Below are 26,405 nucleotides of genomic sequence, written 5' to 3' on the forward strand. Positions count from 1 at the left end.
AACAAGACGATTCAGAGTCAGTAAATGCTGTCGAGTGATGCCGCGAAGGTGACGGGAGCGCCAGAAAACTACAAAGTCGTCAACATAAAGCAAACCAGACACAGGAGCCTAGATCTGCGAAAGAACACTATTGCCAGCGACAGCAAGCACCTGACACTAAGGACAATGCCTTGTGGAACACCATTCTCTTGCACAAACCGCTCTGAGAGAGCAGATCCCACACGCACTCGAAAATTTCGCTCGTGAAGAAAATTCGTGATAAATTGTGCCATATGCCCACGAAGACCCTAGACATATAATTGTTTTAGGATTCCGTAACGCCATGTGGTGTCGCACGCCTTCCCTAAGTCGTAAAATATAGATACAAGATTATCTCCGTAGAGAAAGGCGTCTTGAAGTTGGCCCTCGAGATAAGCGAGATTGTCAGTAGTGGATCGGAAACGACGAAATCCACTTTGAAACTTACACAAAAGTAAATTTGATTCCACATACCATACCAGGCGCTTGCTGACCATCCGTTCAAACAGCTTACAGACCGAGCTCGTGAGAGCAATGCGTCCCTAGCCCTTGGGGCTAGTCTCGTCTTTTCCTGGCTTTAAGACAGAAATAACGAGAGCGTCACGCCAAACCGGTGGAAAAAACTCCTCTACCCAGATGCGATTATACAGTTGCAATAAAGCAAGCTGAGTATCGCGGGAGATATTGCACAACATTTCGTAGGATATGCGGTCAACCCCAGGAGCAGTACTGGACGATTCACGAAGAGCAGAATCATATTCAACAGGGGTGAAAGGAGCATTGTAAGCTTCGCTGTTTGCGATAAGAAAGTTTAACAGGTTCCGCTCCAACCGGGCCCTAATGGCAACGAAGGCTGGAGGATAACGTTCAGACTCAGAGATAGGAGCTAAATACTGGCCTAAAGTGTTAGCTACCTCCGAAAGGTGAGTAACTAAGACACCATTGACAGACAAAGCAGGAACATCAACAGTAGGAGTATTTCCAGTAAGAGAGCGGACCCGACGCCACACAGTGGACATCGCTGTTCGACTATTCATTGAGGAAACGTAATTCTTCCAGCTTTGGCGCTTCAAAAGCTTGATAAGACGTCTAGCTTGAGCACGTAGGATGCGGAGACGCTGCAGATTTTCGTCAGTGGGATAGGCCCAGGATAGCCTCACGAATGTCCGCAGACCACCATGGAACACGCCGGCAGGAATCGTCACCACCACATTCTGGGATGGAACCATGAGCAGCATCAAGAACAGTCTACTGAAAATCCTCAGCAACAGCAGCAACAGGGAGATCATTACGACAATGAAATTCACTGAGTTCACGAAAGTTACGCCAGTCAGCACGCTTCAGATTGAGGCGGCAGATAGGTAAAGGAGGAACAACAGGGAGACCATGAAGAAACAAGGGAAAACGAACACTGCCACAAAGATCAGGATGCACTCTCCATGTGAATGAGGTCAAGAAAGCAGCACTGCACATGGAGAGGTCGATACAAGAATATATGCCATGGGCAGTGGAGAAATGAGTAGGACTGCCATCGTTCAGGATGAGCAAGCCACTCTCCTCAAGGAATTCAGTTACCTGACGGCCACGACCGTCAGTACGGACAGAGCCTCACAAAAGATGATATGCATTAAGGTCTCCTAGAAGCAAGACTGGCGGCTCGAGCTGATGGAAGAGCTGAAGCAGGTCGTCGGTTGTAAAGGCTTCTGAGTGAGGAATGTACAATGAACAAAGTGTAAGGAGGCGAGAAACGTACAGTCACACCGCGACGGCTTGCAGTCCGGATGCAATGTGAATCTGCCGAGAATGAACAGAATCGGAGGCACAGACTGCCACGCAGCTAGCAGTGGTCAGCGTGTGGCTTACCACATCGATACATTGTATACTCAGAAAGAAGGACTGGGTAGGCTTAAAATGGGTTTCCTGGAAGCAGATAAGTACAGGCGAGCGGTCAGTGATCAGTTGTGTCAATCCCTCACGGTGACTACAGAAGCCATTGAGGTTCCACTGAAGAAGCGCCACACTGGAAGAGATCAACGTTTGAGGCGAACTTTCCCACGTGGTCCAATAACAGCCTACTCGGAGTCCATAAGTTCGTCCCCCATCATGTCAGACTTGAGAAAAACTGCAGGAGGCTCACGAACTGGCGTAGATTTTGTTCTCTTTTGAGTGAGAACCGTCTCGTTCAGAAGGCGGATATGTTGGCTAAGTTTCAGGCCAGCAATATAAGGTGATCGGCGATGGGTTGGAGTACGCCGAAGACCACCAGTAACAGAAACATGTTGGGTTCTGGGAAGTTCGCTTGCGATGCATCTGGGTCACAACTATTCTCTAGGACCAAGTCTGTTTGAGTGGAAACTAGGACTTCTGGGTTGGTACAGATTTCCTAGAACTAGCTGCAACAGTAACGAATGGAATAGAAAACAAGGAAGGAATACTCTCTTTCAAACGACGCTTAGGATTAACAGTAGAAATCTTCTCAACAACCATGAGTTCTCGAATACACTTCTGGACATTCCCGAGACCAAGCTGAATGCTCACACTTACAGTTGACACAGAAGGGCTTGGTCGCTTTGCAGGGTTCCGCACCATGGCTACCCTGGCCACAAATCGCACAAAGAGCAGCACTCGCATTACACGACGTGCTGGTGTGCCCAAAATGTTGCAATTTAAAGCAGCGCAAGGGACTAGGTATATAGGGCCGAACTTTCAATTGATAGTATCCATCCTTCTCTTACTTCGGAAGCGTGGGCAAACTAAAAGTAAGAATCAGGGACTTGGTGGCGACGAGTACACCTGACTTCTTACTTTTGATTAAAGCTACGTCTATAACGAGTTGCTCTGCTAACTCCGACTTAATCTCTTTCGTGGCATTGAGGAGATCCCAACACGATATCACCCCTCTTGAAACGTTCAGCAGACGTTGCGGTTCGACTGACACGTTCACCGGTTCAATAGCAGTTAACTTAAGTAGCTTTGCAGTTTGCCTTTTGTCTATCGTTTCCGCCAATAAGGTGCCATTACGCAATTTATTGATGTCTTTAACCTGTCCGACATGATAGGTGCTAACTTTATGAATGACAAAAGGGGACAAGCTCTTAATAGCAGTCGGACGGTTTGCATCAGAATTGGCACTATCAACGTCTTTATCTTTAATTAGAAGATATCGGACAACAAGGGTCGCGATACTTGTCTTTTCCACTATCTCAGTTTCACTTGGTTAGGGCTTCTTCCGCGAGGGGGAGCCCGGATAAGTTTTTAGTGTTTTGATACCCATGAAAAAGAAGATTTATATATGCATTTAGCCGGGATGTTAACGGGGAGAACTAACGCTACCCCCTGGCAATCCTATCAGCACGCCCACAACCTTAGGATCAGCGTGGGCCTGTCGCGGTCAAAGGGATTGGGAATGGAAGAAAATCATTCCTGTCGACTAAAACGCGTGTCCCCGGAAAAAAAAGAGGTGAAAAAAAAGGAAAGAAACCTGGCCAACAAAAAGATAGACCCCATCAGCCCAGGAACAACAAAACAAAACAAAGAGGTGCGGATTTTTAGTTTTTTAATTTTTCTCTTTTTTTATTTATGGTTTTCCTATTTTTTGTTCTTGTTTTTATATTTTCAAAGACTAAACACTCTGGACAACACAAACACTGGACGCACACAACAGTAGGCCGGGTGGGTGCACGTCCTCCCCAAGTGGAGGAAGACGTCCACTACACCTTCCTCTTCCCGACTCCCAGCAACCACCCGCGAGTACAGTAGCGGTATTCGCGGCTGAGAGGGCATGCAATGTGAAAATGAGGGGTGATAAATGAATGAAGAATGAAGCTGCCCTCTCAGCTCCACCCCTCCCCGACGATGACGGTCCGCTACATGGAGCGGGTGGGTCTCTATCGCTAGCGGCGAAGCCAGTGTAATGCTGGAAAAGAACTTACGTTGCTGGTAGGCTTGTCGAGCAGTTGATAGAACTTTATCCACGTATTTCCACATGATATTATATGAATTATCGACTTGAACTAGCTGTAAATGATGCTTTGTCAGACGTTACAGCAACTAAATCACTTCAAGGATTTTTAGACGCCATATATATTTTCTATAATGAATCTCCCAAAAAGGTGCTAGAAATATCACACATTTCTAAAGATCTTGATGTTCAAATCCTACGTATTAACCGAGTGAAGGTCATCCGTTAGGTTGCAAGTAGCTTTAGGTCAGTTACGTCTGTATGGGTCTCATTTCCTGTTTTGCATAATAATTTCATGAACCATGCAGGAGGAAACTTATCCACTGCTAGCAAGAAAATTCATGGCCTAGGAACGAAGCGAGCCGTCCTGAATAAGTATGCGATCTTGGTTTGATGTACGATGTACTACAGGACTTATCTTCATTGTCTGTTCAACTACAAGAAAGTAATATCAATCTAGAACGTGCAAATTATCTGGTGAAACGAATCATTAGGGTGTTGCAATCCTTCAAAAATCAACAAGGGGAGAAATATGAAGAGGCTTTGAAATTTAAGGAATTAGGTGCCTTCAAAGATGTGCTCCTTCAGAGCAACGAAAAGCACGTAAGCATCGACTCTAACCAGTTTCTTCATAGTGTCGTTGACAACATGCGCTATTTCCTGTGTGACGATACACCAACTACAGCAAAACTTTTGTCTGGCATTAACATTCTTGACGGTGACTCGTGGCCAGCTAAAGGGGATTCGAATTATGAGAATTTATTCTACGCAGGTTTTCATGGGCTTAAAAATTAGCAAGTCACCTGTATTTACCCAAAAGACATCAAAGCTCATCTTTGATTAGACATTTCGTTTTAATCAGCCAATCATGGACATTTTTACTTCAAGTATACATTTTGACAGTCAGGCGACGAACTGTCGCAAGAAAGACGCAAATCATTCGGTCTGGGAAATGAGCAGTGTAGAGACCGAACAACACATTCGGTCTGGAAGGTGAACAGCGTGAAGATCGCACAACCATTCGGTCTGGGAAGTTTAATAGTGAGAGGACCGAACAACCATCCGATCTGAAGATGAACAGTGTGGAGGCCGAACAACCATTCGATCTGGAAAGTTTAATAGTGCGAAGACCGAACAACCATTTGGTCTGAAGATGAACAGTGCGGAGACCGAACAACTATTCGGTCTGGACGTTTAATATTGCAAGGACAGAACAACCATTCGATCTAAAGATGAACAGTATGGAGAGCGAAAAACCATTCGACCGGAACGTTTAATAATGCGAAGACCGAACAACCATTCAGTCTGGATGTTTAATAGTGTGAAGACCGAACAACTGTTTCGTCTGGATGTTTAATAGTGTGAAGACCGAACAACCATTTGGTCTGGATGTTTAATAGCGCGAAGACCAAACAACCATTTGGTCAGGAAAATGAACACTGTCGAGAGCGAACAACCATTAGGTCTGGACGTTTAATGGTGCGAAGACCGAACAACCATTCAGTCTGAAGATGAACAGTGAGGAGACCTAATAACCATTCAGTCTGAAGATGAACAGTGAGGAGACCGAACAACCATTCAGTCTGAAGATGAACAGTGAGGAGACCGAATAACCATTCAGTCTGAAGATGAACAGTGAGGAGACCGAACAACCATTCAGTCTGAAGATGAACAGTGTGGAGACCGAACAACCTTTCGGTCGGAAAATGAACGGTATAGAGACAGAACAACCATTCGGTCTGGACGTTTAATAGTGCGAAGACCGAACAACTATTCGTTCTAAAGATGAACAGTGTGGAGACCGAACAGCCATTCGGACTGGACGTTTAATAGTGCGAAGACCGAAGAAGCATTCGGTCCAAAAGTCTAGCTGCATTTAAACCAGAAGTAGTGAATGTCCTTCCGTTGAGTAGTGAATGTGGTTCTGTTGTGTACATCGGCAAAGGACATATTTTATAGGTAAAGTAATTTTTGATATCTTATAAGAAGAGTAAAGCATCGACCTAACCATTTCGGAAAATGAAGTTTTTAACGTAAGTGCGAGGAAAGAATGATAATTCATAAGTCAACACCCGGGGTAACTTCGTTGGTTAATAGAAAAGGAAAAAAAGAGAGGATAAATTCGGGAAAAGAATAAAACAGCGCGCATTGAATATAGGTATATGTGGTAAAACCACTTCATATTTATATTTTGAGGGGAAATAATTAGTAAATATTTACATAAATACGACCTTGAGTTAATTCCATATTGTATTTTTCATGAGTGCATTTATCTTGTTTCTGTGAGTACTTATTACTTTATGTTTGTGCGTAAAGAATATAACGAAACAACGTGTAAAGAGATTAAACATAATCTAAAGTCAAAATATGATCATTTAAAACATATTTGGTGTTTTACCGGTTATATAAGTTTATTTTTAAATACCTAGTAGTTCGAGAGTACAGATAGCGGAACGTATTTCCTTATTGTAGTTGAAATAGTGAGTAGGGATGGTACCGAGACCGAGATGGACTTTTATATACCGAGACGAGACTTAGGTCAGGCTCGAAAGTCTCGGTCTCGTCTCGAATATTGATATTGATAGATACTAAAATTGCCTTCACTCAAAATTTGTTTCGTTGCTGTGTTACATAATATGAGAACGGTTGACTGATGTACATTGACGTATTTAGGGGTTGGTTATCGGGCTCAAACCCCTTCCGAAATAAATTTGTGATAATTTTTTGCATTGCACGTACAACGCAAATGTTTCTTACTCGTTCCTCAAGCCTCTGCAGAAACAAAATCCACTGCTGATGCAATACAATTCTCTGTCTCTCTGTCTGTCTGTCTCTCTCTCTCTCTCCATATATATATATATATATATATATATATATATATATATATATGGTCGCGGTGCCACTCAGATCCGCCCTGCATAGGTTCCCGGGGCCGGGGCCGGGGCCCAACTTTAATTTCAAATGGAAGCAAGGGGTGAGTGGTACCTCGTTCGATAGACCTTGAAAAACTAAAAAGCGTTGTGGCAAAAGATCTTTCACATCGGGCACTGTATTCAAAATGGCCGACAAGACATGTTGCCTCTATCAGATACAGTAAAACGTGCAGTACCACTAATATGAAAACGGTTGAACATAAATGAACCGAACAAAAACTCAAATAGAAAATGTCATGTGGCACATCAATTGATATTGTCGGGGAGGCTCCCAGGGCCACCCTTCATGGGGGTCCAGGGCACACCCTCAAAATTGTAAATGGAAACATGGGGTGAATGATACCTCGTTCAACATATCTTTAAAAACTAAATAGTGCTGTTGCAAAAGATTGTTCATATGGGTCACCGTTTTTAAAATGACCACCAAAACATGGTACCTACATCAGGTAAAACGTCCAGTATCACTAATATGAAAACACCAGCAAATATTCGAATAGGAAATTACAGAGGGTATTTATCATTCTATAGCTCGGGAATGTTGCAACAGTCGAAAAGATGATTAGAGTGAAAGTGCCATAATGGAAAGGAAGAAATCTAACTCCTAGAAATTTATCCTAACTTCACTCCGTAAGTGAGTGAAGCGGAAAGGATCGATAAAATTGCAAATGAGAGCCTTAGTTTTTGCAAATTGTATCTACGAAACAAAGTTATTTGAAATGTGTTTTTATAAGAGATAAATGTCTCTGTAATGGGATAAAGTATGTAAAATTCTTGTTAAATAGTACTTTCCATTTTGATTGCAGGCAATGGTTTGATGCTAAAATGAATCAACTGAAATGCGAAACCAATTTGACAAACAATGCAATTTTAGAACAATATTTACAAACGTTGGTTTTGTTCAACAGTCGTCTGCATGATATTAGTTCGCTTCTTTTCCTTCTATGTCTTCTTGCATGTGATAGAATATGAGTTTCACTGAGATGTCCACAGTTACATTCCGAATAACTTTCAACGGTAATTTCAGTTGTGATCCTTAGTAGCGAAACGGTACATACTGATGCAGATATGTCCCAAAAATCTTGCAAGTATTGCGTTAAATTATCAGGGGCGAAGGGGAGGGCAAAATGTTGTTAAACTTGAATTTCGCCTTATTTTTATTCACCTTATTCCACTTTATTTTTATTCATTATAGTACCAGTCATTTGTACACACAAGTGTTTCAGACAAACCATATCTATTGCAAATAAAAGTGAAGTTTTCATTTGAGATTTTACCATTCTGTCCCGCTTCACCCACTTACGGAAGAAGATCGGAAAGATAATTTTCTATCATTTTCTCTTTTGCATCATGCTAATTATACTTTAATAATCTTTTTCTCCGTTGCATTATACCAGGCACGTAGCCAAAGGGTGGGTCCGGACCCCCCCCCCTCCTTCGAGACCGTATATGAAAAAAATAAGAAGAGATGAAACAAAAAGAAACGAGAAAAACAAGAATAAGCGTTAAAAGTATAAAACTACAGCAAACGTTTGGTTACTCTTTCTTATGTGGAACTTTGTGTGTAGGAAACGGAAGGGGTTCAATCTAAAAATTGATATTATTTGAACGGACCGTTTAGAATTCCATTTAGCTCCATGCTAATTTTATGGACTACAAATAACAATCATGCTAATAATAATAACACTCCTATGATCTGCGATATATATATGTATATATTAAAAATGCTGAAATTTTGTACCAAGTTGGGAAATTCTTCTAGATACTCTGCAATATCACTAGATGAACAATGTTGCTAAAAGCAAAATAAAGTTGTATTTTCTCAAATTGCGCTACGTAAAGTATTACATATTTCTAATTTAGTTATTTAACAAAACCACAATAGTCCATACATTATTTAGTGTAACAAAGGACAACACAGTATCATTAACATCAACATTTTGGAAATTTCTAATAACTCAAATGGCATGGACGGTGCAATGCGCATCAACTGTATCTTAGCGTCAAATACTGTGATCATGGTACAATATATTTCGAATTAATGAGGAAACAAAGTTACAAGAAACGTAAAATTTAAATGTTTCTAAAGACTTTACTTCGAAAACGCGCTGACATATCACGTCTCATCACGCAAATGCTTCCAAAAGACTTAAATGCTTATAACGCCATATACAACAATTGTTATTTCAAATCGTTTCAGAGATACCAAACACATTGGTAGTGATTGTTATACTGCTTAAAATGACGTATTTGTATTAAAGTTTTATAATGATTATTGCTTTCCTTTGCTTCTATAACATTACAACAATAGTTTTTGGTGGTTTTAATTACAACAAATGGCAGTTACATTATTTTAAGCAGCGTTGCCCACTTAAAAAAATTGCTAAATATTATTCTAAATATATGCAAATAACGTAGATGAACTGCAAGATATTTTAAAATTACTCGTAGTTTGTTTTATGGTGCACGAATGTTTTCAAGCGAAGACGTTTTTCATAGTTTTGGGCTACTTATAATGTTTAATGTTGTCTTCGTTCCAGCAATACATGTAAATGCAAATTGTAACTGAAATTAAATGTAACTGATACATTTCCAGTAACACTAGTTGCTCCCCTTAAGCCTTAGGCCTGGTTTACACTTTAGATTAAGACCGTGCTTAATTAAAAGTTCTAATTACACACTAATTACATTTCACTTGCTTTAGTTTGACCACCGATCACATCAAACTCGATCCATACCATATAGCTATATTCAATTATTCAAGGACTTACAGTTAGTAATACACAGTGTTCACTTTTGTTTTAGTTTAACGTCCCACAGTTATGCTAGGGCGGCTAAAGGAGACGTGGAGCTAATGATTATAGTGGAATCCGAACCACTTCGGTCGTTCAACTTTACCCCTACCGGAAATCGAACTCGAGACCACGCAACTGAAATCAAGAGTGCTAGCCGCTAGACCAAATGGGTGTTCTCACATTATGTTGATTTAAATAATTCAGTCAGTGTTGCCAGATCCCAAGATTAAAAAGTAGCGTGTCTGTACTCCGAAAGTAGCGAATTCCAACTATTTGTAGCCCAAATATTTAGAATTGAATACTGATGATGCTAATGAAATAATTTAATATGAGCTGGAAAATGTGCTGGACGTATTGCAAGAAGAAATTATGATCGACGGACGAAAACAATTCTAGATTGGACACCACAAGACAAAAACAGCCTAGGAAACCTCCGCATACAAGAAGGTGTGACGAAATCAAGAACCACTGAGGAGTAACCTGGAAAAGAATTGCCCAAGTTAGATAGTTGTGAAGACTTGGAAAGACCTTCATCCAGCAATGGATTGATAATGGTTGATTATGGTGATGGTGATGATTTTATTATATCTAAACCTCGGGGGTAAACTTAACCAAGTCATAATTTTGTAATTTTACAGAAGCGAAAAACTGGTTTCTCAGCTAAGACTATATATATAACTTGTACTAGGTGAGGTAGGGTAAAAAATGGATCCAAAATTTAATGAAAGTCACAGAGCGAAAAAAGTATTTTTGATTATTCAATCCATCATGTTGCAGCAAAACTACGAAAATTAATACAAAAGAAAACTAGAAAGTTAAGAATCACTTGTTTTGACGAATGAGAAAAAAATAGATACAGATAACTCGAATTACCTATATACTTATATAATATGTATGTCCATGTTTCGCAAGTCATTTTTAATCAACGTAATGAACGAAAGATTAGTTTTCTCGAATAAAGATTGCATGCACCGTTGAGAGCTCAGGAATAAGATTAATCTATGTTACGGCACTGGATATGTGCTTACGTAATGCATTACGACCTTATGAACTTGTATAAGAAACAGAATGCACTTAAAATGAGACGCGAATTATACGAAACATCGGACTTTGAACTAACTTGTTTTGTGATCCAACTCGAGACCTCACATAGCAAAGATGAGTGTAGTAGCTCCCACCACAAGGTTCAGGACGTTCGTGTTATAAAGTGTCAATTAAATACGGAGATGTGAAATGGTAATAAAGCATTTCATCAATTTCAAACAAAATACGTATTTTGTAGTAATAATTTACCCTATTTGTTAAGATAATGAACGTTATATTCTGTTTTTAAAATGACAGTCAAAGCAGAGAATGTATTGAATAATAAATGAAAAATTGTAAAGTTTCAATTTCGGTACGATTAAATACATTCGTGCTGCTATGTGTTGCGTTATCCGTTAGGAGGTATTGAACAATTCTGATTCAAAGGAAGGAAATAAACTACTGTTTAGTACTGGAGTTAATTTAATAGAGTTTAATAGTATAGGCAGTTCTGAGGCTATATGAGACAAAGTCTATTGCTGAAAGTGAAATATGGGTTCTATTAGGATTTTAGGGTGATATATCCACTGATCATTGAACCTGGAATACGCGCATGGAAAGCATTAGCATTAGCAAATTAGCTATGAAGAGGTACACCAAACCATAATTCTAAGTCAAAATGAAAGGAAAAAATAAGCGGAAACGACAGACTGTACGAGAATAATACTTTCAGTATTTTAATTTCACACTATTTATTTCGAGACTCTCGAGACGAGACCGAGACTTGGTACTCGAGACCGAGACCGAGACAAGCATCTGTTGACCGAGACGAGACCGAGACAAGCATCTGTTGACCGAGACGAGACCGAGACGGTGATTTTTTACTCGAGACGAGACCGAGACCGAGACCGTTATTTATCAACCGAGACGAGACCGAGACTGTACAAAGTCTCGTCTCGTCTCGTCTCGATACCATCCCTAATAGTGAGCTATCACTCGCATTTGAAGATAAAGAGATAAAAGTAAGTAATCTAACTTTAATAATTGACAGCTAAGACGTGACCGACCAAGTTGGAAACAATCTTTATACATATCTCCCAAGTTCGAGTGACGATTGCCAATGCATGATATGTTGCTCTGCTAAGAGAGATGATTGGGAACTTTATATATATATATATATATATATATATATATATATATATATATATATATATATATATATATAATATATATATAATCCAATTGGCGTCTCTGGCATGTAAAATTTGGGGGGGACATCAAAGATGTTATTCTGTTGTTAGTAAATAAATGAAATTAAAATAAAATATTGAATATTTCGTATTTCAAAATATTGGGGGGACGCGTACCCCCGTCCCCCCGCCAGAGACGCCCATGTATAATCCTTATTATAGTGTAAAGGTGAGACTGACGTAGCGTCTCACATCAGCGATAGCATATTGATGATGTTAGTGACATAAAACTTGCATATACTCTTATCTTTGATGAATGTACAGTGATAAATACAAGATTTCTTTCAATATTTTGCCGTCATCAACTGTTCGTTCATCAAGGAACCTGCTAGTGGAGTACATTGTGTAACAGGTGAACCTCAAATGTCGTTGTCCACAACTTGTGACCAAATAAAGATACATGAAATCTCATTTCAGGCTTGACATTCTGAGAAAATTCTAGCCTAAGGTCATGTATCACACGATCCACTTGTCGTTTGAATTCGAAAAAATTCCGGAATTTAGAAAAATTCGGAATTCAGAGAAATTCGAAATTTAGAAAAATTCAGATATCAGAAAAATTTCATAATTATTCGGAATTTTTCCGAAATAGGATTTTTCCGAGTTTCGGAATTTTCCCGACATCAGAATTTTCTGAACTCCGGAATTTTTCCGGTTTTACTTTCCGGATTTCGCAAATTAAAAATCCCGATATTAGCCATCCTTAAATATATATATATATATATATATATATATCATCCTACACTGCTAGACTTATTTTGATGATTTTTAGTACATGAGTAAATTTTAGACAAACTTAGGTTTTTATTACATTTATTACATTTGTTACATTCGTTAAGAACTTGTCTTAAGGACGCAACATGATTCAAGGAATTATGCGTAAAATACAAGTATCTTACGAGCTCCTCAAGTTGGAAAGATGAAACTCGGTATATAATTTCGTCACTAAAAATAAAGGGATCTACCTTTCAGCAATTTGAAAATTTCCGTTTTAAGGGGGGCAGAGCGACTTTTTCTACATAAATAAAAATAAATGTAGCGATGTTTAGCGAGCAACCTCGTCTAAAGACTGCTACACTGAATTCGTTGATCTTTCGTATATAAGTGGACCATGTCCTAATTAAGGCTTTTGTCATGTTATCGGGATGAGGGGGTGAACAGGCATTGGGATTTAAAGAGCTCACATTTAAAATTATCAAAGAGGATCTATGTTAGTGTTTAATCCTTAGTTTTGGGGGTCACTGAGATGAATAGTGACACTGTAGATTCCGTTCAAGTATAAGTTCAGCTCCTTCGGTATGATGATGGGAAAGGGTGAAATTTACGATTTTTTATCATTAACTGTTATTGAAATGGGTATTTCAGGTGAAAAGCAATTCAAATATTTTCCCTGAATCTATGAGCGATCATCAGGGGGGACAAGGTGGGGCGCTTCCCCCTTAGAGGAAATTGTATTCCGGAAGTTCGAAAACCCAATAGAAATTATAGAATAGTTACCGCAAAATTTGAAACGATATTTGAAATGTCGCTTATACTTGCCCCTTTCTGGAAACCACAACATGGGCAACCTTGCCTGAACCTATTCTCCTAGTGCGAAGAACGAGCATTTCAAAAAGTAACAGCATAAAAGAACACTCGACCTCTAAAGGAAAATTGTATCAAGAGGTGTGGAGCTTAAAAAAACATGATTACTGACAACAACCCGCATGTCTCAGAGAGCAACCTTTGCCTTAAATAACAAGCAGTAGTGTCATTTCAGATTTTGCCAGAGGAAAGCAAGATTGCCCACCCTCATAAGGGTTTCATTTTTTTTTTTTTTTTTGTTAGTATATTAGTATACAACTTATTTAAAAATGTGTTTTTCGAACTTAGGGCCTTAATTTCTCCCTTACCCTTCCCAAATGACGCCCCGCCCGGTTACAAGTTGAAGACAGCCTTGTGGTTTTTTGTTTGCATGTCTGCCATCAGACGGCTCTAGGAAGTTGCTTGTGAGTTGTGACACGTATTTGTGTGCGAGCAAGTACTGTTCAGTCGTTCGTGAAAGAATTAACTGCATTTCTTTTGGATTTTAATTTATATCCTATGCATGACAAGCACAGGACAGGTGAGGATTCTGGCAGTTAGTTTTGGTAGTATGTTAGTTGGATTACTTTGTTTATCAAATATTGAAAACTAGCTGATTACACGGTTTAGTCTGGGTATTTATTTATCCCAACCTTCTATTACACAGAAAAAGGAATGAATCTACATACTGTATAAAAATGAAAGTCACTATGTTTGTGACTTAATAACTCTTGAACCACTTGACCGATCTCGATCAAATTTCCAACATAGATGAGGTTCGGACAAGGGAGTGTTTTCATAATTTCACTTTGACGGCACACCGTAGGGGATATATATATATATATATATATATATATATATATATATATATATATATATATATATATATATATATATTAAAATGTTACAATAGCAATTAAAAGCAGAGCAGAGCAGAGCAGTGATTTCTTGGCGGTTTTTGTGGTTGATTTAAGTACCGGGCTTGGGCCCTTGCCTTCCATTTGTGTTGTTGACTGTCGTTTGTTTTGCGTGCGTATTTGTTGTGAGAGAGGACGCAACTGTCGCGCTCCTCTTTTGCTGTTCCTATGTCAGTTTAGTGGTTGTGCGTTTTAGGGGTGCGGCATCTTGTAAGTTCGTCTTCTTGGGTTGGCCGTTCCTATGGTGGCTATGTGTTGGTGTGGCGAGGCTCTGATTGTCCTCCAGAAGTTCGCTGATCTGTGAATTCTGTAGTCATGTAGAAATGGGAGTTCCAAATCTTCATGTATTTGCTCGAGGCGAGTGTCTCTCGAGTGTCCAGTGATAGCCCTGGCTACTCTGTTCTGGATGACTTGTAGTTGGCTGAGGTGCGTTTTTGCTGCGTGTTGCCATGCAGGGTGGGCATACATCAGGATGGGACGAATGCTCATCTGATATATATGGCGTTTGGTTTTCAGGGTGAGGGATGGGGAGAGGAGTAGCGGTAGCAAGGCTTGATGGCGTTGACTGGCTTTCTTGGCGATGGAATGTATGTGGTGAGCAAATGTAAGTTTCCTGTCCAGTATTATTCCGAGGTATTTGGCATCATCTCGGTTCTGGAGGGGTGTTCCAGCCATGGTGATCCTGACGTAAACCCTTCTTCTGTTTCTTGTGAAGTTTACTACTGAGGTCTTCTGTTCGCTGACTTTGATCTTCCACTCTTCAGACCATCGGTGGAGAAGTTCGGCGTGTCGTCTGAGGTATAGTTCAGCGTATCTGATGTTTCCATGGCTGGCAAAGATTGCCCAATTAAAAGCGCCTGAGCTCCAACCTATAACTTTACCTTTCAAATCTTTGGCTGGCAAAGATTGCCCAATTAAAAGCGCCTGAGCTCCAACCTATAACTTTACCTTTCAAATCTTTCATTTACGGTTATGTGTGATTTCACGTTTAACAGAGACAAACATTTTAAGTATTTGTACTTTAAATAGTCTAAATTAGTTAACTATATATTTTTCATAAAGTTTATGCTATAAAATTATTGTTCAAAGCCTTTGTATTTTAATAAGTCTTCTCTAAAATCAATGCATGTGAGTTGTGCTTCTATCTTCCGAGTTCTTTTAAACTATGTTTATATATTTATGGTCAATCCTTTCGACAATGAGATCTCGGAAGCTACAGTCTCTAGAAAGATGACGTTTTCACTGATCGATTGGAAATTTTGCGTAGATTGTCCAGTTCTAATTGAATATTTAAAAAAAACATGGCCATCATTTCTTTATTACATTTTTAGGGTACGCTGGAAGCGTTGAAATTTAAAAAATACTAAAGCATCATATCCTATGCGTTATACATTTCAACACCACAATGTTGTATATTGTGGTTATACTGTATATGTCTCAGGCGTTTGTTCCATGGCCAAATAATAGTGAAAAAGGAAGGATAACCATTTCTCGAATCTTAAGATAAATCTTTGTTTTTTGAGTGTTTTGCCCAATGAACACCATATATAACTGATATTATAATTAATTGTATATGTAATGTATTTGCTTTTACATACTGCATACAAGAAGAAAGAAAACACTGGTCATACATGAATTAGAAACTCCAACCGGAAATAGACTCAAATCTTGCAAACTGTGCGAGATATTGAGAAAAAATAATCGAAAAAATTTCAATTTTATGATACCCCTTGCCGATTTTTTTAAATCAAGACGTCTTTCACTTGTGTCTGTATAGGGACATGTACATATGTTGTGAGGAATGAGAAGGAGATTTATGCTCATATGCGAATGATGCGCTGTGTAGAGAGCGCAGGTTCAGCTAGTATATATATATATATATATATATATATATATATATATATATATATATATATATATATATATATATATATATATATATGACGAGTTTGTCCGGAAAATACGTATAAATGTTGAATAATAACTTTATTTTACAGGTTGTGGCCAATCCCATCGCCATGTGGCACTACTGCTGTAGCCAATCCCATCAACGCTCAGTTTGAGTCAGAGCGCTCTGCGTGTCAGTAGGAGTGTGTGGCTGCTTGTTGAAAGTTACCCGGTTCACCTGCCGTCGGCATGGAGCTCTCTCTGATTGAGGAACAGCGCATCAACATCAAGTTTCTTGCAAAGTTAGGTAAGAATGGCCGTGAGAATTTTGAGTGTTTGAAACAAGTGTACGGAGACAATTCTCTGAAGAAACCAACCGTGAACAAGTGGTTAAAAAGGTTTCGGGAAGGCCGAGAAGACGTGAAAGGAGACCCTCGACCAGGACGCCCGTCGACATCGAGTTCTGATGAAAATGTTGAACGAATTCGGACTTGTGTTCTTAAAGACCGTAGATTAACAGTCAGAATGATTGCAGACGAGCTGTCAATTCCCAAAACAATCGTTCATGAACTTCTGACAAAAAAAAAAAAAGCTTGAAATGAAGAAATATTGTGCGAAAATCGTACCGAAGCTCTTGACTCCAGAACAGAAAGCAAAGAGGGTTAAGTTCTGTGAGAATTGGTTGGAAGCAGAGGAAAGAGGGGACTTTCTCAACCGAGTCATCACTTGGAGACGAGTCCTGGTTTCACGAATTCGATGTGGAGCTCAAATCTCAAAGCAAGGAATGGAAGCTACCAGGAGAACCGAGAACAAGTCGCGAAAAGCAAGATCCAATGTGAAGACAATATTGATTGTTTTCTTTGATTCTAGGGGCATAGTTCACAAGGAATTTGTCCCTCCCGGCCAGAGTGTGAACAGACAGTTTTACGTGGAAGTTTTGAGACGTCTCAGAGCTCGTGTGGCCCGAGTTCGACCGGATTTGGCACAAGGGGGCAGGTGGATCCTTCATCACGACAATGCGCCCGCTCACACGTCGCTCGTTGTGCGTGAGTTTTTGGCCCGAAGCTCAATCACCGTGACAGACAACCCGCCTCATTCACCCGATTTAGCCCCTATTGACTTCTTCCTGTTCCCGAAATGCAAAATGGTGCTTCGGGGGCGGCACTTGAGAGATGTGGAAGCCATCAAGGCAGAAACGACAAAGCAACTGAACAGCATCCCAACTGAAGACTTTCAGCAATGTTATCAACAGTGGAAACGGCTTTGGCAGAAGTGTATCTTGTCTAAGGGAGAGTACTTTGAAGAAGACCATATTGTAATACCTGAATAATTGTAAAATAAAGTTCTTATTCAACTTTTATATGTATTTTCCGGACAAACCTCGTATATATATATATATATATATATATATATATATATATATATATATATATATATATATATAAATTAATAAAACTTAATATAATTCTTGAACTATGAGACCGATCTCGATCAAATTTGACAAATAGATGAGGTTCGGGCCTCGGAGGTTTTTTTATCACTTCACTTTGATGGTGCAACGTAGGGGAGAGCGAGACATTTAAAAATGATTGAAAATGACCGATATTAGTGTTGGATTCATAGTTTTCGGGGTCACTGAGATAAAAAATGACAATTCCGATGCTGTTTAAATCTAAATTCACCCAGGGCCTTACTGGCCTGGCGGGAAACCGCGAAATTTCCCGGTGGGCCCTGGAGGGTGATTTTTTTAGTAGGCCTTCAAACTCATATCGTAAATAGCGGCACAAATGTACAAAAAGGAACAAGTCATGAACTCCTCGCATTTGGGAGTAACAGAACGGAAGACGATAACATATTGAGTAACGGCAATACAGTTAGCTAGTCCCAGTCCAACGTTGAAAGCCCATGATACTGCGAAAACAGCCTTTCACATTTTTCGTAATTCAACCCTTGTAAGGTTCCTGATTTCCCATTCTGCTTTGTAATTTTGCTAATTTTGAAGTATTCAACTAAATTGAAATCTCAAATGATGCCATAATTTGAAACTAAATAATAACTTAAAGTTTACAGCACCGTTGTTTTCCGTATAGAAATTATACAGGGCCGGATTAAGACCATTAGAGGCCCTGAAGCAGGAAAATACAAGGAGACCCCCATCCAAAACTTTTATGATGGGCCCTCTCTCAACATGTTGAAAAAGGGTCCATGAATTATATAGGAGTGACTCATGTCATGCTTTTTAAACTTTTATGGTGACAATGTATTCAGTAAATTTTAAAATTTTAGGAGGCCACCTTGGTCAGGGAGTCCTGGAGCAAAAATGAAAACTCAAGTCTATTTTTCCTTTTTTAAAAAGAGAGGAAAATGTTTATATCTTCAGAGGATTGAGAGATTGGGCCTTACGTCAGATAAGCCAGTGTCAGGTGAGAAATTACTGCCTTAAAAAAGTTTTAAATCTGCCTTTTAAGACTTTTCAGCATACTTGATCCGAGTGACACTTCCGGATATCCTTTTATTGTTGGGGGAGGTGGCAGTACGTACATGTGAGTAGACCTTCCTGGTGGACCCCTGGGTTGCAGTACGGCTCTGAATTCAGGCCCGAAACTTGGGGAAAAGGGAGATACATGTACCGTAAGACGGGGTTACTTTGCACAAAATATGAAAAGAGTTGCACAGTCCTCTTCCGGTAAAATCATGAACTGTAAAGAGAAAGTTTCAACTGTGACCGTAAGATAGAACATCTAACTGTATTTTCGCTATAATGTTGGCGATTAACATCAATTCTAATTACCCGGAGGGTTTGTTGCTGTAGAGGTATGGAAAGCAGTCACTGTAAAGGCCGACAAAATTTGAAACATATCACCTACAAGAATTTCCGTCAAAGTTAAGTTTGTTTCGTACAATACTACTGTATATAATGGGACTTTGAAGCAATAATTGATACTGAAGTGTGAAACGTTTTAAAGTTAATAATAATAATAATAATAATAATAATAATAATAATAATAATAATAATAATAATAATAATAATAATAATAATAATAAAATTAGAAGGCGGTTTCAGCCAGCCTCTAATCGGGGTTACCTTGCACCGGTCCAAAGTAACCTCTTGGATACGAAATTACTACTGCTGGAGGTATCTCCTGCCTTCTAATTTTAGGTGAATTTCCTGTTTAGGTAAATGCCGGAATGAAGTTGAGTTGAGTTGATTTGGGGTTTAACGTCCCTTTCAGCAGCGAGGCTATATGAGACGAGACCTACTGATTAACGTGGAATCCGAACCACATGAGTTGCTGCCGCGAATCGAACCCGGGCCTCCCACGCCAAAGGCGCTTACGCTAATTCTTAGCCACAAAGGAACTCGATGCCGGAATGGATTTCTTGTTGGAAAATAAATTACGAACAGTGGCGGATCCAGAAAAATAGTTTGAGAAGGGCTTCACTCAGAAAAGATTAGTTTTTTCTACAAAATCACTAGTCTCTCGGGGAGGGGGCTTGAAGCATATAAGTAAAAATGATAATAGATTTTTTAAAATAAATAAATCAATAAATCAAGCAATTTGGGTTGGCTTCAGGCTCAAAGCCCCAAACTCCGCAAATATGCCACTGATTACGTTTGGGATGATATTCTTTGACATAAGGAGGAACCAAGTCAAATCAGTTCACGGGGATTTTTCTGTTCCTGAGTTGGCATTTTTGTGAGGCATATGCTAAACTATCAGAATGTGTTTCCTGTGCCCGTACCAGAAAATACACAATTTTCTTTACAAATATTCATAATTCATACTAAGTGCTGATACCGGTACCATCATTCTAATATCAGTATTTGTAGACTGCATGCAGTTTTCTGTAGGAAGTGAAATGTATAAAGACTTAAGGGAAAGCATTATGTTCGTATGTTGAATATACTTTTTTCTATGTTGTGCAAAGTATCCCCCGCTATGGGGTAACTTTGCACCAAAGTTTATATTTCAGTAACTATGGTCATACTGAATGTTTACTAATGCACTTCGCGAATGTTTTCCTTATTGTTCAAAATCATTACATTTGTAAGTTACATGCGATTTTCTTTAAAATTCCTTAGCTCTGGTGCAAAGTAACTCCGTCTTACGGTATATAAAAAGATCGAAAATGACCGATATTAGTGTCGAATCCATAGTTGTCACTGAGATGAACAGAACACTTCCAATGCCGTTTAAATCCAAATTCGGCCCCGCAACTTGGGGAAAAGGGAGGGAGGAGATACATAAAAATGATCGGAAATGACCGATATTAGGGTCGAATTCATAGTTTTCGGACCCGTAATTGAATACACGTTTCGTAATAATTGCATTTGAAAAGGATGTTATGATATTTCAAGGATTTATATGACAGAAGTTTATGTGGCAACTCTTGACATAAAATGATACATTTTTGTCCTTTTGTCCTTAATGCACCACGTAATCTGATAAGTTTCTTGTAAGTTGAATTTGTGCTAGTGTAGTATTTTATATGAGGTTATGTTAAATTTAATATATCTTATTATTTAATTATTTACGGAAAACAACTGAAAAATGGCAAGTGTGAGATTATATTCCCTACATGTCACGTTGGTGTCCTGGTCAAATATGGAGAGTGTTCTGCCAGTAGATCTTTGACCTGAAAGTCCCTGGGCGTGATAAGCTCATGCTGATTTGTCATTGGAATCTTGTGGACGTTGTAAGGACGAGACAAATGACTCTAATTTCCTTATGCCAAATAATTTGTAAATCTCAAATAAATCGATACTGGTACGCATTACTATTGACCACATTACCGTCATAGTCTGTTAGTATTGCAATGTAACAGTAACTGAAAGCATTGTTCCCTGATTCTTAATAGCTTTTAGCGTGTAATCATAGCCTATGTTTAGTTTGAAGAAAGCATAAGAATAACATCAATATCTGACGGTGGCCATATTATTATTATTATCACTTAACTGTGATGATTTTGTACGTCACAAAGTACTGTGAACGTATATATACAGCACCCATCACTCATCAGGGGTAATTGTAATTGTGAATGTTAGGTAGCAATGAACCCAATTTATGATAATGTCATTGGATAAGTACATAATTATAATTAGCCAACTTCTGTCAAATTGTGTGTGAGATATTGTTCTTACGTATAATATGCATTTTATAGTACATCATCATTGCAGAACAGATTGCAGCTGGTGGTAGTTCGCATATTATACGTTGCCCATTGTCGAACCTAGAGTAGTTACTCTAGTGGGTAACGTTAATAGGTCCTAGTCGGCGTAAGACCAGAAACCATGGGCACAAATTTTAAAGTTTACCATAAATATTTTGCCTTTTTGAATTTGTGCCGTTGAGGACTTCCGCCATTTAAGACTAATATATTAGAGGTTCAGAAGACTTCAGGTGTTCTGCCTTTAGGACTAGTGCCACATCCCCACTTTAGTTTATATCACACAAATTTAGAAGGCGTCGGTAGGAAGTCACCAAGATCTCTCCTATATGCGACTTCACAGAACTCTTTTCTTCGTCATTTTTGATAATTTAGAATAATGTCTGATAAACTAATTAAATAAACAGAATAAGATAGTGCAATGATTGAAGATTGTAAATGTCTGATAATATAACAAACAGTATTGAGTGATAGTGCCAAAATTCTACAGTGTGTATAGTAGATGTATGCCTCTATGAAATATGAAGGCTAATGGAAAAGTTTCTGAAATCAGTATTTAAAAAAAACGACAAGTGAAAGTCTAGATATTCCTTTATTCATTTTCAAATTAGTCACGTTTAAGATCGATGCACTTTTGCACATAATCAAATCCATTATGAGAGCTTTTCTGTTTTTTGCCGATTCTGACATCGCAGAAAGTGCTGTTCGAAATGCGTTCACAGTTGCTTTAGGCAACAGAAATCGCTCACCACAAAACACAGCTTGAGTTTCATGTTCATGTGACAAGAAGAAGTCATTAAGTGATTAAATAGATGATTACGGGCAATCAGTCATTAATTTGACATTTTTAATGGACAAAATTCAACAGTTTTATGTGTTGATTGGGATCTGGCATTGCCCTGGTAAAGAATGATTCGATGATTTGGGTTTGTTTTACACAATTCATTGATAACCTCTGCCAAACAAATTAATGTATTCCGCTCAGCATTTACAGTCCCTTGATTTTTTAAAGTTATTGTTGTCACATGTCCGGTGTAATGCAAACAATGGATTGCTATTTAGTTTCAGGTTCGTGTAAATAGATACAAGTTTCGTCCCCTTAACGATGTAGTATACCAAATTTCACTTACCTGGATTGTATTTGTGAGCATGTCTTCACACCAATTGATATAAGCTTTGTTGTTGCATTTCGGTCAAGTTGTGTTGGATCTAACGGCATGAAAGCGTCCGTACGTTCAGGTAAGCACATAAGCGCTTTGTATATACATGTATTGTTTCATATGAATATTGAAGGATGCCTGAATCTCACGGTATGTCACATGCCAACCTCTGTCAATTAACTCACGCACAGTATCATTGCTGGAAACGATGCACTTATATGAGCGATCTTCAAGAAATACACTACTGAAAAATGTGTGACCGCGCTAGCATTGAGAAAATCAATTGTACACAGTCCTATTAGATGGCATTTCATCCCCAAAAGCTAAATGAGGACGCTTGATGCATTTTTTTGGTGTTAAAACTAAATCTGAATTCATAAAAGAATAAATGTCCGACAGTATTTACGCAGCAGTTCTATACGTATTTCTTGCAAAAAAAAAAAAAAACTATTTCTACAAAAATTGTGGTACAAAACAACAAGGATATTATAAATAGAGAATCTGCCCATATATATCTTAATCCTATTAAATCGACGAAGCCAAAAAAACAACCGAGCATAGGCACGTCTGATTGGCTACTCTCGTTTCCGCCATCGTCTGATTGGCTACTTTCGTTTCCGCCATGATTGTTGGCTCAAAACATTGCGATCCTGTTGGACGAAGTGGGCAGAGTAGGGGTGGAGAAACTGTGAAGTATGACTTCAAGATTTTGTTGTAAGGGCAGATCCTCTATTTTATAAGATCCTTGCGAAACAAACAAATAGGAATTAAACAAAATATCAAAGATAATTTAAACACTAGAAGAATAGAAAAGTCTATTCTTCCGAACTTTATAATATCGGAACACTAGCGTCACTGTTGCTACTAGTTGGCAGAAACTGATCCAATAGCCCTTCTATCAACTGTTGATAATGGTTTCGGATCTAATAATAATAATAAATAGAGCATATACATATATAAAATCGTAGGACGTAAAACTCACAGATTTCATTTCATTTTCATATATAAAAATAATGTTATGGTATAATTCTCACATCTATCATCATATTTCTTCTGCAGGCTGCAGAGTTGGAACTTCTGCTGTCAAGTCTGGGAACATATGCTGACAATAAACGTCCACTACTTCTTGACACATTACATACTGTTTCATTGTGCTTGTGTTGACGGAGACGTTTGAATATGTGTGAACCAACAATAAGTGAATGTTCCATTATGGATGAAGATTCATCTAATGATTCAAACAATGAATGAGCCGAACCAAGCGGTTCGTCCAAAGTACAAGAAAAAAAACTATGTGAATATGGCAATGCTTAATGGAACATTCTTCTCATGTGTGTCTGAAGCGTGCACTGCAAATGTTGTTGTTGGCAAGTGTGTTAAATGTTACCCAAAACCTATAACAATAAAAGGCTATACTAACTGTACATCCAATTTTATAAGTCATCTCAAACGAAAGCACGGTGATGTTGCAATCCAGGAATACCAATCATATTTGAATAAATATAAAACGTGTAAAACACAACAAGGAAAGCATAATATAGCAAAACCCACAGCTACTATAAACAAAAATAGTACTTCTCAAGAAACACTCAATATTGACATTGTACATTTTTTTGTCCATTCAATGATACCTCTGAGAGTTATTGAAGATCCATATTTTCGAAATATTTATACACACGTGCACACGGGCAGCCCAGTATTAAAGGTGATGAGTCGTCGAACTTTAGGTCGCAAAATATCGTGAATCATACTGCACAAGCAAAGACAGTACTCACAGATGTCAAGTATGTTTGTACAACATCTGATATTTGGTCCGGGCATAAGAGAAGTTTCCTGGGGGTTACCTCCACATTGGATTATTAATACGTTACAACGAAAATCACTGGCTCTATCTCGTGTTCGGTTTAAGGGCACGCATAGCTACGACAGGATCGCGACATCAATTAATGAAATTCATGATGAATTTGGACTCACCAAAAACAAACTTGTTACAATAATCACAGACAATGCCAGCAATTTTGTCAAAGCATTCAAAGAATTTGGCATCCACCCAGATTGTGTAAAAGTGACAGATGAGAGTGACTCTGCAGATACCCAATGTACGGGAAGTGACACTGAAAGTTGTGATACAAATTATACCAACGAAATGCTTGATATCTCTTCTTTGGCGACAATGTCTCCAAATATTGAGTTACCTCTTCATTTAAGATGTGCTGCACATACACTGAGTTTGTGTGCTACAACCGATGTTAATAGAGTTTTCCAAAACCCTACTAATAAGACTTTATCTGATATGCATGACAACGTTATGAAGAAATGCAATATATTATGGAAACTGGTTAATCGTCCAAAAACAGCTGAGCAAATACAACTTTTGTTCGGACATAATCTTAGTCGTCCAGGAGCTACGAGATGGAATAGTCTCTTTGATGCCCTACGACAAATAGAAGGGATTAAGGAAAACAGCAGTGCCCTACATAAAATGCTTGGTTTAAAAAATCAAGTCAAGGAATGCAAGTTTCAATACATTAAAGAATTTATTTTGTATACTGGTCCCGTAGCAGAAGCATTAGATATTTTAAAGGTGAAAATGACTTATTTTATGGTGTTCTTTTACCATGTCTTCTTGCTCTACAACGTAAACTTAAAAAAATGAATCGTCATCGCTAGTGTACTGTACTCCCATCGCCACAGCTCTTCGTAACTCTGTTGAGGAACGCTTTAGCGAATTCTTCCAAATATACTCTGTGCAAGCAGAAAATGCTACAATTGCTGCGCTTTGCTTACTAAGGTTTAAGAATAGATAGTTATCATGTCTTTCACCATCATTACAGGTTAAAGGTAAGGAGCTACTTACCTCCGTAATAGCAAAAGACATTACTTCTGATCCTATTACGAACACAAATCGCGAGCAACAAAAATGCAAGAAGAAGGAGCAGGAATTCTTCGTCTTCGACTCTGATTCAGACAATGAGAAAACATACACACAGTCACCAAGATCAAAAGCGGAGCTTTTAATACTTCACTTTTTTGCTGAAGAATCTCAGGCTGTAGAACTAATAAGGAGATATCCGGAAATAAAGAATATCTTCTTGAAGTACAATACATCTTTACCTTCTTTTGCTCCTGTGGAAAGAATGTTCTCATATGCCACAATGCTAAATCTTCTAAAGTCGCATAAACTTTCGGACCAATTGTTTGAACAACGTGTGGTACTTAAAGCAAATTTAACCAGAGCTGCGCAGGGATTAGAATGTCCATAACTTTATGATAATTTGTATCATTACTCATTGTTTGCTTCAGTTTTATTATGTTTTCTACTTGTCATAATCAGGAATATACAACTGGCAATTGCGGGTGCTATTTCCTTTACTTTTATGTAAACATATGAGAGACAGTCAATTTGTATCTTTCCGTTCTATACGTATGCACTATATCAGTTTGCCATTTATTCCTTTATCATGTATCTTATACTATGTTATTACTAGATGCTTGTCCTTTTCACAATAAAGAATTCTTTTGCACGAAAAAACGTTTCGTCTTATTGGACTGCCAAACTATCCCATCAACGTTGAAACCGGAAATGATTGATTTGTACCATTTCTGATTTGAATAGAGGGTAAGCAGAGGACATGGAGTTTATTCTTGGGACGCTAAATCGATTGCAAAACGGGTTTCTCGATGTCTGTTACCGTTTTTGCTCTGATACTTGTCAACACAGAGAAGGATAGT

At 38.5% G+C, this 26,405-nt stretch overlaps 1 pseudogene; it reads left to right on the top strand.

Moving 5' to 3' along the window:
* Nucleotides 1-16,593: 16,593 nt before the first annotated feature.
* LOC145689518 (protein GVQW3 pseudogene) lies at nt 16,594-16,941 on the top strand (annotated as a pseudogene).
* The last annotated feature ends 9,464 nt before the right edge of the window (nt 16,942-26,405 follow it).

The sequence above is a fragment of the Thermobia domestica genome, chromosome 7 (assembly GCF_964235325.1).
Source record: "Thermobia domestica chromosome 7, izTheDome1.hap1.1, whole genome shotgun sequence".
Classification (NCBI taxonomy): domain Eukaryota; kingdom Metazoa; phylum Arthropoda; class Insecta; order Zygentoma; family Lepismatidae; genus Thermobia; species Thermobia domestica.